General features: G+C 47.4%; 1 pseudogene; it reads left to right on the top strand.

Moving 5' to 3' along the window:
- Positions 1-16,036, top strand: part of LOC119091453 (metabotropic glutamate receptor-like) — a 101,294-nt pseudogene that overhangs the window by 59,779 nt on the left and 25,479 nt on the right.

The following is a 16,036-nucleotide window of genomic DNA, read 5'->3' as shown; positions in this document are numbered from 1 at the left end:
CCGCCACTCTCGTCGATAAATAAGCTAAGGAAAGAGATTAACGCTATCGATCGCACCGCATTGCCGACGACGGCTTGGCGTGAGCAGACAAGCCCAGAGTTTCCAGAGCGGACGTGATAGCAGGACACTCAGCACGGACGGACTTACATACAAACTCGACGTGGCTAACAATTGAGCAAGGTTACTGAATCTACGACTGAGCATAATTCCGAGTGACGGTTGACCCAGGGAGGGGGGGGGGGGGGGTCGGAACCTAGTCGGGACTAGACCTAGCAATCCCATGGTGACGTCACCATGGGATTGCCCCAGGGCATTTATGTGTTGAAGGACATCGCAATACGTGGTTTTAATGATTGTTTTTTTCGAATGCTTCTAAGCCGTTCTCTCCCAAAAAATAAGTCTCAGGACGTTTGCTAGTATGTCTCCTAGCCATACCTGTGATTAAGACATCTGTGGTTGGTCAAATATGCTAACACCAGCCCGTGTCCCCATACCATGTTTTGCATCCAATAAGGACGACTTTTACGAGCGTTAGAGACGATTATCATTCTTACTGTCACGGAACGTTTCTAACTGCGGTCCAGATGAGGATTACTTCAAACCGGTGATACGTATTAACGAGCAGCTAGCTCAATGGAAAGGAAATACTTCCGTGTGCAATCACTGAGAAGGCGGCAATGGTTACATTCAATGTTAGCACGCGCCCGGGTGACCGGTTGGACACCTTATTTACGCTAGGCAGTATGCTCTTAAAAACAAAATTTTGACCCGGGTCATTCCAGGTCAGTGACCTATTCTGACCCTTATGGAAGTTGTATAATGCGGTTCCTGTCATCAGTATATTCGAAATGAGCACCGGAAACTACCACATACAACAAGCTCTACAGTAATAAAGCAGGTTGATTTTGATGATTTATGTCCAATGTCCATACGGACAGTGTAACATTTTCAGAGAGATTGCAGACCAGCCCCAAGCAGTAATCTTCTCACTCCCCCCCCCGCCCCCGCCCCCCCCCCCCCATCCTCCTCCCATTTCCCTGACCTTCAAAAGCCGAGAAATAATGAAAATTGGACCAGACTATGTTGCAAATGTGCATGTCACCTGTGATGTAGATGACGCTGGCAATGGGAGGCCTCACAAAATTGGTTCGATGTGTCAAACACGGTAAGTTGCACATCTAAAGGCGAAACGCTAAGTGTCGAACACGAGACTTTGATTTGATTTCTTCAATATCTGCTGGTAGGCCGAGACCGACTTCAGACTTGAGTGTGCAGAGCAGGGTGTCATCTTTCAAGGTAAAAAAATGAGAGGGAAAATCCAGTTTTAGTAGGCAAACAATGCCAACTGGCTCCACAGAGCCTAACAGGATTTAGGGACAGAGTAATTCAACCCTGTATCATGCAGCACAAATAGTTGCAGCTTGTCGTCTTAAACAGCATGAGGAGTGGCCTGTGTGAAGAAAAATCTGTGGCAGCCTTTGCCTGTGCCCCAAATGGCATGCCTTAGACATATTTCTGCCATTGTACCAGTACTAGAAACATCAGAGCATCTCCATCATGTATGCGCTGGGTCACACTTGACACTAGCAACTATAAAGACATCTCCAACAATGACTACCATTTGGCAGGGGCGCATTTTCCTTTTCAGCCAGGGGCTCCATTCCCTCAAAATATTTGGCCTGCAACCTGACTTTGAGAACAAAGTGAGACTAGCCTCGGAAGAAACAAACCGATTTGTTGGTGTCTTTTGAGTGGTGGGTTACGTCATTTCCCAGTGCTCAGTTCGCTGGGGCTGAGAGGAGTGAGTTCAGTTGAGTGTGAATTGAGGGCCTCAACTCATCTGGCATCCCTGACCACCGACCACTGGTGCAGCGCTCATAATAATGTGTTCAAATTATGAATGATTGACTGCATGCCTAGGATTGTACTTAAAACATTAAAACATGGTAGATGATAACCTGAAGACAACCAGTACATGACTTGGTGCTGAAAGTCCATCCTATGGTCCAGCTTATGCGGTCTAAAATTTTGTTATTGGCATGAAGTTGCATATACACATTATTATTACAATGTTTATGAATAGACACACCTGGACGGACACACATGGACCTCCCATAACAAATTTGAATGTACCAGTGGTGCAAGGTCTAAAATTTTGAGCTTTGTTTGTTTGTAGGCTCTTTTAGGACTCAACTCAGGGAAGATGATTACATAAACGTCAGGCTAGTATCATTGTAGTTATTCTTACGAAAATGTTCACCGGGATTGCCGAGCAACGAACGGCGTAAAATGCCTGTGCTACCCTGCATGCTGTCAGCAGAATCAGTGCAGCTTTGTTATGTCGCCGGAACACCATAATTGTAACATTGCTAGATCTAGTCAAAGGTTTAGGCTGTCAAGAATGCTAATCTAAATATTTCCTATAACAGATTACATTGCTTAGCCAGATATTATGTGTTAACCAATTTTTTATTTGAATGGCAGTATTGCAACAATCACCAATAAACCGAATTGCGTATAAACTCGCTGTGCCGGTACCAATTTGAAACCTAGTATATTATGGTATCATCCTACCGCCCAGCCTTTTGTTATATGGCCTTGGGTTGACCCAGGAACAGAGGTCTGACGTGTACAAACTTATGTAATCAATCAGCTACATAAGGTCAAACGTAAGGCTATCCATCGTCACTTTCGTTGCTTTGATAACCGGATTTGATTCATTAGAGCGAGGCATCCGCTGACGGTATGTTGAAGCCTACATTTTTCCCCGTGGCCTTTCTTGTGTTTGGATTCGGGCAGTTATCTCCTTGCCCGCTCCTTGATATTTCGTTGGTAATCAAGTTTACTGATGTTTCAATGTGGTCCTGTAGACTATGAAGTCGCAGAGCTCGAAAATGACCCGTCCGCCAATGAGCCCTTTGTGGTGTACGGTGAACGATGTCACAGACCCAAGCACTGTCAACACGCTGGTGAAACCATGACATAAGCGAATGGAGTCCGCAGCCTCAAAAAATGCAAGCGAATCTTCTCAATGCATTGGAATAGCTATATTTTGGGAGCATAAGAGAAATAGGGTCAATGGTGCTTGGCGCTTGTGCACATATTCGCAACTAACATTGCTTGAGAATCGACTAGTTTTCGACCTGGTCTGTCAACTTTAATCAAAGATGTCGATGCTTTCGGAATTGTTCTCGTTTTGCGTTCACAATGACTGTGACAGAAGCAGTTAGAAACTCACAGTTACTTGGGTTGTGTTTGTGTCTTTTTAACTTGACTTCACTTCAGGTCTCTGCAGTTTTCATGGCCTATTGCCTTGGCACACAGCCATAGCGGTATGCATTCGAAGGAGAATTTGGTGACGTTAACTGTCAGCCCCTCACTCTTTTGCTGGCGCACGTAATAGCTTGGCCAGTGGTTTTTGGTTAAGGCTTATAATGATTACTGGTTTTCCGACGCTCTCGCCCACACCGCCCTCGCGGTTGGCTCTACGCAGTTATCTGCTCTGGCCGCCGGGATCGGATATCAACCACATTGCACGCAATAGGCGGACGAATCGATGGTTCGCGCTCGCGAGAGCACCACCTGCCGCATGCAGAGCAGAGCACCACCGGCCGCATGCAGAGCAGAGCACCACCGGCCGCATGCACCGACCCGCTCACTTCCCGTTGCGATTGTGTTTGCTCTCCCTCATCACAACGCAGTAGTCTCGTGTCGCTGTAACCCGGGGCGAGATCTCGGCCTGCTTTTACCCGTGTTCTTCATGCGATTTTTTCAGTGAAAATGTTGCGTTTCCGGCCTTATTTTATGGCTGAGTTTTATTCTTACTGCTGATGACCACATGGTGGTACCATTAGCGAGATGTAAGCCCGTTAATAGCCGGGTGCAGTCCCGTGGGTCCTGAGGCACGACAGACGGAGATAATGTCAAGACTAGCTCAGCCCGCTCCCCACCCGGTCACCGCGGACTTGTGTCAACAACGTGAGGTACCAAATGAAAAGATAAATTAACTGTAAAAGGTTCTCTGCCGACCTGATCAAGAGCACGCCCGTTGTTTTTTGTGTGGCTAGTTTCAGGCACAGCAGCTGTGCAGACCATGTTTTTACTTGGGTCTTCCTTTGCGGTTACATGGGCCTCCAAGGTAGTACTAAACTCGCACGTCTCGAGTAAAATTAGGTACAGGCAGAGTGGTACATATCTAGGTAGCTTGCTGGAGAATGCACCAGCACTTACCAAGAGCTGTCCCGTAAAAATTGGTCGGACATCATGCCCCCAGCGATATTAAAAGAAGGCTGGTTAAAGATGGACATCATCTTGTGACTCTGAACCAGGACATTTGTGCTTCAGGCAACCTGACAAAGATTTTTGCCCAAAAAGAATCGGCGAAACTTTGTTAGCTACAATTAAGGATACCGCTATATACGTATTCACTGCTGCCCATTCGAGGCTGTGGAGACATTCACACTTGAAAATGGCCTCCATGTGTGTTAATATCGTCGGTGCGCGCTGTCTAAACTTTATCTTTTGATATTTGATAGATGTTGTTTTCCAAGCTAACATGTTTTGCAGCAAGCTGAGTTACAGGAATTCACTTGCTCCTCGAAATCTGTTCGACAGCGCTCAGTGTGTTCTGTACAATTTTCAAAGTCTGGGTCGTCTAGATAGGTGCAATTTTATGACCAGCTTTTTCTGAATTGCGTGCCGACGCAGAAGGGTTGAGAACTCTACCGTTTGGCATCATTCAAATGCTTCCGAGCTTTTTGCCCTGTACAGAAACGAGTTCTAGAACATGTCAGCTAAGAAATTCCTCTGCGATAGTGATCGGGATCAATGGTATGCTCGTTTGCTTGTCATCGACGTATGCCTGGACGCTTTCATCGCCTTTGATTTCCCGTGGACGCTGACATGACCCGCGTGCTGGCACCTGGCAAAAACAGATGCCTTGCCACTCCGAATGAACGGCGCTTGCGTAGCGCGATAACGATGTTTTCAGATTAGAAGGAAATTCCTGATTGGGTACACAATCATTCGCCGCATGTCATAACCACATATTCTGAGAATTTCTGCAAGACCTTGCAACAGAAGTACACATGAAGTATCTGTAATAGGAGGGGGAGTGAAAGTCACTTCAGTTGGCGACATGATCGATGCCTCAGGATTGCGTTTGGGCCGTGATACTGGCGTGGAGGACGTCTAAAACTTGTTGCAAATGGACAATGTAAATGCTGCTGGTTGATTTTGATAGACTTCTAAACCAATCAAGAAACTCATTACATTGTTTACATCAACCGCTTACCATTGCATTACATTATCAACCAAAAAGTGCAAGCGTAAATATGTGTGGCTTAAGCTTTGAAATTGGCCTTGATAATTAGTGCTGCTTAATTATTGTTAAGAATTATGACATTTTGCTATCAGCAACGCTGCAGCACTCGAACCGTTTTGCCAAAGCATACAGATTAAAGCCAGAACCTCAGAAACCATTTTAATTGTGTTTTCTCTGTTTTGTGTTGGTGTTTTTCTGTGGTTGTGTGTTGTTTTCTCCATGTCATGTCTGTCAGAACAAGCAACGTTCACATGCAAAACTTGTGAAGTAATGCACACTGATTTCACCTTCTCACTTTGCATTTTGGAGTGCACAAACACCCAGTGCAGCACGCTGTTTGCGCTTAGACCAGTCTTAAGCTACATGTTTTTTACATCCGAAGTTAGCATGCGGAGGGCGAGAGCCGCGGTGAGCTTTTTGTTGAACGGAGTCGGACGGGAGATACTTTAGAATTCAGCTCAGCTGTCCGGCATCCGGCCCTGAATGCAGAGTATTGCAGTTGGCCTGCACTTCATATTAGGCCGCACTCTGTTGTAAAATCTTTTAAGTACTTAGATAAGGCAGAAGTAATAGCCTTATCCTTCGGAGAAAAAGCAAGAGAATGAAGAAATAGATCGGTTAATACTTGTCAAAAGCGTGGCGGAATGCTGCATACCATCCCATACGAATTTTTGCGCAAGGCTTGACTTCCATTGATTGTATGACTAAATATTCTGGCCTTGCGACTTAGCGTACTTATCCTGTTTGCGTTTAGCTTTTGAATGCATGCTTAGCACCACACCAATTCAGTTCATGGTAAACCGCACACCTTTGCTTAAACATTTGCATAATGGCTGGTAACAAGGCATCTATTTTTTATCAGCACATGCGGTTTTATGCGACCACATGCTGGTCGGAATGCCAGAATGTTGTTGGTGGAATTGAGACACACGATTTACTGCTTCATGTCATGCAAAAAGACTCGCGTGTTCCTGTCAAAGCGGTCAAGAGAGTTTTACTCATATTGTTTGAGTTGGGTTTGCAACACACATCTATCGACGTAGAGAAGCGTTTCATGAGGGGAAATCCTTTACAAGCTCCACTTATTAGCATCTACTCCCTTTCCAATTCGCACAAGCCATCAAAATTACTAGACTGTGACATTTGCGTGCTTCTTGCAAGGATGATCATCGCCGCCGCAACCAAAAATAGCCAGATTTAAGCGTCTTTCCCTGGCGCTAAGCCCTGCGGTTGGCTTCCCGCTGGAAGAGATTCGCCCCACACTACCGCCGCACCGTCAGTCTGACGTGGGGCCGGCGCAGATTTTCGAGTCCCCATCACCACTGTCGGGCCGAGCACGGCAGCCTCGCCCTCAGCACGTGCCGGTGGGTCCGGCCGGTCGAACTGATCGACCGGCCGGCGCTGTTTGGACAACTGCAGATGCTGCCGGGTGCGCGGCCAGCCGCCCAGCCAGGTGTTCCGCGCGGTCGCCGCCGCGCCGGCCGGGCACCACCTGCTCCTGCCCGTGAGCGGGGCGGCCGGCACGCACCCGGCAACGTCTTCATGGCCGCCGGCGAGGGGCGCCGGTCGGTCGGTGCTCTCCTGTCTGTGGAGGCCTTGATGTGAGCACTTGCAGGTCGTGTAAGCGTGCTGGAAAAGTGTAGCTTTCAAACGCGGGAAGTGGGGATCTTTCGATCAGACGTTTCCAGGATTGAAAGCTTGCTTGTCCGTGGCTTGTCTGGCTTTCGAACATGCATTCCAGTTTTAGTGCTTGTCAGATTCCCACGTCTTGGCCGAAGGATTAGGATTATAACGCACAAATTTGCTCTTGCGAATCACAAGCATTTCGGAAATTTTGGCGCAAAATACCGATCATGTAACTTACGAATGATATGCGCCGAGACCAGTGGTACAAAATGGCGTTTTACATGCGCTCGGGCGGGGGTCAGTTTGACCCCCTTAAGGGTTTTCCGGGGTGAGCGACGGGTCGAACGACAGAAAGTGACCGCACCAAATTTTGCATAGCGTAGACAATTGAGCATCAGATCGTTTGGCGACAAAAATCCGATGTACATCGTAGGGTCGCTGAACTACGGCAGGTCAAAGTCAGGCCATGGATTCGGCAAAGACCATGTGTAGGGAATCGTTCAATCTGATGCAACAACGAAGTGTTAGACGAAGCCATACATCTCTGAGATACATAGAGAGATTTCTCAGGCAACACAAAAATTTAATCAACAAATTCCATTGATCTAGGGTTAAGAATGAAGGCCAGACGAAGGTCAAAACCAACATGTTTTAATGCTCTGGAGCTTGCTGTATGGGGCAGTTTCTGGTGCCCATTTTAATCTGTTAATAACAGAAACTGCATTATGCATCTTCCATCGACTTCCGAAAGGTGAGGAGAGCCAACTGACCTTTAATGGCCTAGGTCATCGTTTGCTTCCAGGAGGTATGAATTTGGTCACCATGACCTTCGAAAGGTTAAACAAGGTCACTCACCTTAAATGAACATCAGTGGCCTTTGGCTTGGAGCAAGTACATGGGTTCACGGTGGTTGCATGTGATGGTCTGAAAGCACTTTGAACACCAATCTGGAGTTTGACCTTGTTTGAATTTATTTGACCCAAAGGTCATAGCCCAGGAACCTCAATTTTTTACATAAATGAGCTAACGTGCAGGTCCATACACTCTGTGAATTTGGCGTTTCTAACTCTCTTGGTTCTGAGATCTCAGGAAACCAATTTGACCCGCCACCCGAGCGAGGGGTGGAGCGGCCACCTGGACGCACCACCACGGCCACCCGGACCACCCGGGCCTCCAGGGCCATGTGGCGCATGATGGGAAACGCGCTATGCATCACATGTCTTATCCAACGTTTTCTGGCACCAAAGCGTAGTCGTGGTGTGATTCACGCCATGGTGTTCTTGTCAACTACATAATATCTATCGTGTCGCAACCTATCAGCAACGGTCGGTGATATAGAGCCACTTCGGCGGGAAGACGTATGCGATCACCCAGAAGGTGACCAGCAGTCAGGAGCGCAATGTTGAGCTGGCGATGACGGAGCTCATTGTGATCCCGGAGCGGTGTGCTTCAGGCATTAAACCTATGCGGGCGCTGAGCGTGCTTGGTCACCTCGTGTAACGGCACGGGCGCGCTATACTCAAGCCTCAAAACTTATATTACGCGCCTCAAAACTTATTTGTAACACCTGGGTTTTCCATCGCCATTTGTTTCGGTGCTGCCCAGGTTCGCACGTGCCTGACCTTTAGCCAGAAGAGAGTTTTGTGTTCCGGTTCGGCCCGCGTGAGCAGCAAAAGCAGTTGCTAGAATGGCTGTCACAGCCCTGATGCGGTTCCATTGTTTCGAAGGCGAAACTGAGAACCAGTAGTGACTCAGTGCTGAAAGCGTACCAGGCGGTATCATGCAGGCGATCGACGAGGCTATACACGGGCATAATTCAGCTAAACGCGCGGCAAAGCTCAGCTGCAGACGGGGCATAACTCAGGGGTGTGCTACATGTGTCGTGGACCCAAACACGCTCTGGATTTTGGAGGAACATAAAAAACTTAACTTCAAACCCTAACAAGGCCCCGTAACCGTCTTCGACTGACTGGCCAGAGACGGACAACTGGTCACGGGTCATGGGAGGGTCCGGTTGGTACAGAATTGTCAGGTCAAGAGATTGTATCGCATGCCAAGGTGTTTTGGCCAAATGTTCTGCTATACCGGAATTGCTCCAGTGGAAAAGTAGAGTCAGAATATTCGTAATCGCCTGTGTTTGGCAAGGACTATAGTACTGAAGTCATCCCTGCAAAACATTCAGCCAATTTTTTTTTAAAACGCTGCAATGCGTAAGCGATCTATCTGGTATGTGCGTTACCGTGCATAATTTGTTGCATCTAGTCTGCTCCTTAGATTCCAGATAGGACGACAACGCTGACAATTATTTCACGTGTGTAATGTGAATTGTACACTACTTTCGTTCAGCATGCTGCTTCTTACCGCGTCTGCTTGGCGTCTTTTTTCGTTGTAATGTATTTACACGACTCCCTGACTTTATCTCTGAAGTCATTTTCAACGTCAAGCTTGTGCGTACGAATGACTTAGAATTATCTCTTCTTTTTCCGGCTGATCATCGCTAACTTTTTCTCCGACGCAATTGACGTTAGTGCATGAGATCGTTGTGCTCCGACACAATTGACCACAGTGCGGCAGAACGTTGTGCTCCGACGCAATGTACATCAGTGCTGCAGAACGTTGCGCTCCGATGCTGTTGACGTCAGTGCTGCAGAACATTGCGCTCCGATGCTGTTGACGTCAGTGCTGCAGAACGCTGTGCCCCGATACAACGGCCGTCAGTACCGCAGAACGGCGTGCTCCGACGCAATTGACGTCAGTGCTGCAAAACGCTGTGCGTGCCGCCTGTCAGTACGTCACGTTTGTGTCGAGCGATGCCGCCGGTCTCAGTGACCGGCACGTCAAACATGAAACAAGCCGACAGCGTATCATGAAGCGTGTTCGCCGGCACTCGGGATGCTCAGCAGCTTCGCGAGGGGATAGGTCAGAGGTCAGTGGCGCGGTGCAGCCGCATGCGCTATGTAACAAATGTCTGTCAGACACGAACGTCATCTCGGCGTTAAGTTCTATTAAAACATCGCCACGGCATGCACGGTGTGCTGGGCAACTTGGGAGCGTGAACATGGCGGGCTGGTGATGAGCGGCGCTCGCCAGCGGCCGGCATAGCACGACGGTCCCTGAGCTGGGTCAGGAGCGAGTTTGGTAATGCCGCCAGATCAGAAGGCCCCTGAGAAGCTCGGGCTCTAAATTCTAGATAATGCTGAGGTAAAGCATACCAGCTAAAGCAAAATTTGATATGTTGCTTATGACTCAAATTCACTGACAGGTCAAGTTATCTGTAGGCTGGATGATTTTGCATCCATCATAATAGAGAACGAAACTTGGCAATATCACCATCATCGGATTAATTGTCTTAAAACCTATAGGCACTCTATGCACTAGTCAAATAGAAACATGGCTAAAGATTTCCTAGACCATACCAGAATGAAACAGTACAATGCAGTCATTGGTTGAATCGGGGAAAGGAAAGAGACTGCAGTTCTCATGCCTTAACAGTTATACACCGCCATCAGTAAAGCCTAGAAACAGTTGTGAGCACGACTGATGGTCGAACAGAATGCATCTGGTGCTTGAATTCGGGGTTTTATTCGCGTTTCGGCCTCAAAAGCATTTAATTGAGAATATCGAAGTTCGCCCAAATGTACACTGTACCGAATCAGAGGATCGAAATCCAAACGCCTCTGTCGCCGGTGACTTGCTGTCGTGGCGGTCTTCCCACGACTCGGCCGCCCCTGACTGGCGAGACAAATAATGAGCACTTACTTCAGAAGTCGAACTCCCTGCCGCCAGATAATGAGCTGCCTGGCTCTGAACGCTCGGCACGATCGCCGCCTGTAGTTAACCAGGATAGAGCACGCGCACAGTTTAAGAGTTATTTTCGACCGCGTTGTCTCGAACCTCACGCATCGGACACCAGAGGATAGCATGTGGGCCTTTTGGTAGATTTATCTTTCGAAGGTTGTCAATTCTGGCTGTTTTCTGAAATAGTCATTAAAGCCTGGTTTTTTGGCAGTAGGCGTTACGAAGGCGTCAGTGAAGGTTGAATTGGAAATACAGTTAAAATTTCCCTTGAATATCCTTTTAATCCAAGGCCATGAGCGAAATTTCATTGATTAGTTCAATGCGGCTGCACCATAAATGTTTCAAAAATGATAAGATTAGGTTTGGGTATTGCATGGGAAGCATAGCCCAACGTTTTTTTGTGTTAAGTTTCTGGTTTGTCCATGACAAAAACAGATCAACGCAATTAGCTTACGGAGTATCCCACTTTAACCAGTAAGACGAATTGAGCACCACATTTCTGTTTTGTGTGTTTCGTTATGTAAGCGGCACCCCGACCTCCTCGATGGAATCAAGTGATGTAATCAAAAAAGCGCATCATCTTGGGAGGTAGCACCGGCATAGGGTAAAAGGAGCAGAGGTTGCGTATCACGCGGCCCTTAACCAAGGAAAATATGTGACAAAAAAGACGAACAAAAGCACATGTGAGTTGTATGCGTAACGCCGATCATGTAATCATATACACATACAGTGCACGTGCAATGTTGACTAGACCACCTTAGCGGTCCACCACTCATCCCATCGGTGCCACTCCTCAGCAGACGCCAGCCGAGCCCACAGATCACCTCAGCAGTCCCACCACTCTCCCCACTGTCGCCACTCCTCAGCAGACGCCAGCCCGATCCCACAGATCACCTCAGCGGTCCTACCATCGTTCCCACTGGCGCCACTCTTCCGCAGACGCCAGCCCGGTCCCACAGATCCCCTCAGCGGCCCCACCACTCTCCCCAATGGCACCACTTTTCCGCACACGCCAGCGCGGTCTTTTTTCTTTTTTGCCGTTTAAAAGGTGAGTCAAATTGATAAAGTCGTGGGGAGAGTTTAACACGCACTCGGGTGGCCAGCTAGTTACCCTTCGCTCGGGTGAAGGGGGGGGGGGCAATTTGACCCCCTCCCCTGAGATCTCAGGAACTAAGAAAGCTAAAGACACCAAATTTGTGGGGTGTGTTGACCTGTACGTGAACTCACGTAGGTCAAAGTTTCAGATTCCTAGGTTATGAACTTCTTGCCAAAAAAGGTTCAACAATGTCAAATTCCAGATTGGTCTCCAAAGTGCCCCGATAACCCAGATAACCGTTTCTAAGCAAAAGGCAACATGCTCATTTAAGGCCAGTGACCTCGATTGACCTTTGAAGGTCATGGTGACCAAAAGGATACAAGATTCCTCCGAGTTTTGCATTAAAATATGCGACAAAGAGTATGCTAGGCAGTATGTTCCTAAAAACAAGATGTTGACCTGGGTCATTTTAGATCAATGACTTATTCTGACCTCTAAGAAGTCCATAGACGATGTATAATGTGGTTCCTGCTATCAACGAATTTGAAATGAGCACCAGAAATTATCCCATACAGCAAGCCCTAGAGTAATAAAACAGGTTGTTTTTTAACTTAGTCTGTCCTCTAGACCCGACCTCGGGTTAATGTAATTTGCTCATTCTACTGTTGTGTTGTCTAAGAAAGCATCTCAGATGTGCATGGCTTCGTCTAACACTCCGTCATTGCATCAGATTGAACGATTCCTCAGAAATTGACTTCGCTGAAACCATGGTCTAACGTTGACCTGCTATGGGTCATCAGCCTCATAAAGTATATCTAAATTTTTTATGCCACACAATCCGCTATTCAATTGTGTACAACTATGCAAAATTTGGTACGGCTTACGCCGAGCCTTTCGGAAACCATTCCGGAAAACCTTCGGGGTCATTTTGACCCCCACCCGAGTGCGTGTTAATAAATAGTTGGACTGCAAATGCAACTGCAAGCCCATAGTTATCAATGAGGTCTTTGCCGGACAGGGAAAAGGCTTGGAGTTGTAAGTGCGCTGGGCAAAGTAAAAAAGTGGGCGAGAAGGCGAGAAAGAGTGGGAAGAGAGATAGGGGAGGGAGGAAGGGAGGAAGGAAGGGAGAGAAAGAGAGAGGCAGACAGAAAAGAGGAACAGCGCTCATTCTTCCGCGACGAGGTTTGGTCTAGAACTGTTCACGTTTTTCGCACTTCCCGCATTTGGTGGCGTCCAATATCTGGCATGAATGCTTTGTAGTTTCCATTTTCTTTCTTTATTGTGTTTCCATCTATTTGTTTGGCAGATGATGAATCAAATCGCATCGTGTGGGAAACCAGAACTTGGGTTTAATAATGTCACAATTCGATACGCAGTGGAGCAGTTATAAACTGGTCCGTCTGAAAAGTTCTGTCGCGTTGGCGTTTCATGTAAGAGACGGATGCCATAGCAATATTGGTACCGCGGATTTAACCAGAGGCAATCCCCAAGATTCACCGGTCGGGGACGGTGTAACTACTTAATGTTCACAACACGTCTATATCCCACTGTCGCTTTTTCCCCTAGTCCGTTCTCTCACAACTTGTTTTTAAATTTCCACCGTTGAAAAAGTAACCAGGGTGGTCGTTCCACTATTCCAGCGACCCAATATGCGATGTGTTACTGCAAGAGGGCATAAAAAGCACGTTACGACGCTTCCTGATAAGAGAGGGGAATATAGGCACACGAGCATGCAAATCAGACAAGGAATCGGCATCACGCGTGCATGGATCACACAAAAATGCTTAGAGTGGTCATTACAGAGGTCAGCAATGGCTGTTCATGTATAGGTGAAGGATGGCTTGCAAGCCGTCCCAGGGCTTTATTTGCCGTCCTCGTGATCGTTTGAAGGGTGCGTACACCGGTGGAAGACGCGCAGCCCGGCTAGCCGTTCCTCATGTTTGAGCATTTTTAACGTCCACAGTTAGTGCATTCAGTTAAGCGGAGCTTGTAACTGAGCCGACTGAAGGTGCTAGCGTCATTATAGGGCGGTATTTATCCTAAACATAATGATGTATTAATTTTGGCGATGGCCAATAGTTACACTTGGTATTATAGGTTTATATATATATATATATATATATATATATATATATATATATGTGTGTGTGTGTGTGTGTGTGTGTGGTGTGTGTGTGTGTGTGTGTGTGTGTGTGTGTGTGTGTGTGTGTGTGTGTGTGTGTGTGTGTGTGTGTGTGTGTGTGTGTGTGTGTGTGTGTGTGTGTGTGTGTGTGTGTGTGTGTGTGTGTGTGTGTGTGTGTGTGTGTGTGTGTGTGTGTGTGTGTGTGTGTGTGTGTGTGTGTGTGTGTGTGTGTGTGTGTGTGTGTGTGTGTGTATAAGAAAGTTAACATCATTTGTTCTTGAGGAATGCATGTTAATTGTACTATCAGGATCAGCGCATCTTTGCTCAAATGGCAGCTATTGGTCTATTGGCATCCATGGCATCGGTGCTAATTGCGTATATGTTCCAAAAAGCAGAGACAGAATGTGACAAGTAGAGGTATTTGGAGCTAAGTTCTCGGATTTCTCGCATTTCTCGACAGACAGCACATCTGAGATTTGTCGATCTCTCGCGCAGACCGCTTATGAGTAACAAAATTGTCATCATACATAATACATGCATACACAATACATCATATACATATATATATATATATATATATATATATATATATACATATATAGCCTACATCATACACCAAATGTCAGAGTTCAAATGTTGCGCGGATAAAATGCCAAGTCACCAGAGCGGTCCCAGGTACCTGTTGTGTGTGTGTGTGCGGTCCCAGGTACCTGTTTGGTAAAGGGACTACCTGTTGTGATTTATTGACATCTCCGTCGTGGACTGAACATGAGGACGATAAACTTCTTGAGGAACCGTTTGTGTCAAACATTTTCATTTCAAGACCACTTGGAGCTACCCTGGACGATCTGAATTTAGCTGGTCGATTTAAAAAAGGCAGGGCAAAGGCGTTCGTGGCAGCGTCATGCGGGGAATTTTGAACCAGTCACTCTCACCGGTTTTCGGACTGTTAAGTGGATGTAACGTACGCTAGTTATTGGGTGTGCGACTGGATATGCTGTTTTAGGATGTGATGATAATCTTAGGTATCTCAAGATTGTACACTTGATGGGCAGAAGCAAGACATTCATCTTCAATATTTTTACTTTGCTCCCTACCTTTGCTAAATCAGATAATTGACGGTTGGAATTTGTACACGTGAAAAGGCTGCCGGAATGCTTCCGTTCTGACCGGTTGCATGAGCTTCCCAGCGGTGGAACGCATTGACTTCGGAGGGGCCTAGTTCGCTGTTAAACGCATGCGACTTTTCGGAGCCAGCGGGCGCGCAGGGCGAGAGGCTCCAAAGTTCAGAGGAGTTAGGAGCCGGACGTTGGGCCAACGCTTTGTAGCAACGCCGGCCCTGTTGTCCAGTTAATGAGCAGCAATACCAGAGCGCGAGTTGGAAGCAGGGATTTTTGGTTTGGGTTTGGTCTGGACTAGAGCCCTTCCGGCTAGCAACGGCCTTTTCCATGCTATGGGATGAAAAGAAGGGGATAATGGTGGAGCAAACTACATGCACCTGGGAGTCCTCCACCGAGACTGTGCGCGCGCTCTTGCGTGCGTGCGCGCGCGCTCGCGCGCGCGTGTGTGTGTGTGTGTGTGTGTGTGTGTGTGTGTGTGTGTGTGTGTGTGTGTGTGTGTGTGTGTGTGTGTGTGTGTGTGTGTGTGTGCATATGTACGTACTGTCTACAGATGGGTGGTAATGGCCGAGTGGTCAGCGCTTTTGCTTCCGAGGAAGGGGCCTGGGTTCGAACCCCGGTTGCGCCCATACCCCTGAGCGCCAATATGGCTCATGGAGCCGCAGACAGTGGATAAAAGTGCGTGCTGACGACCTCCTGTTCCTCTTAAAAATGTATAAAGATCGCAAGTAAATCCCATAAGCTTTTGTCACAGGTCACCGTCGGGTTTTGAATGAAATGCGGTTGCCGTAAAAGCATGGACCTACGCGCTATTGCGATGGGTGCTAGTGCGGCAATACCGGTTCGAAAGACCTCTTTTCAGGCCATTCACACGAATAGAGTACCCAACCAGTGTCTGGACGTTGTTTTTATCCGATATTGCAAGCAGAAACTCGACGTGTCCTAATTCCGCCGTAGAAACTATTGTGCGTCACAAGACCGCAACTTCGCATAACAGATCAGAGACAAGCCAC

The sequence above is a fragment of the Pollicipes pollicipes genome, unplaced genomic scaffold, assembly GCF_011947565.3.
Source record: "Pollicipes pollicipes isolate AB1234 unplaced genomic scaffold, Ppol_2.1 Scaffold_3447;HRSCAF=4054_pilon_pilon_pilon, whole genome shotgun sequence".
NCBI lineage: Eukaryota > Metazoa > Arthropoda > Thecostraca > Pollicipedomorpha > Pollicipedidae > Pollicipes > Pollicipes pollicipes.
Note: the sequence above shows the minus strand (reverse complement) of the source record. Positions and strands in the feature narration are given on the sequence as shown.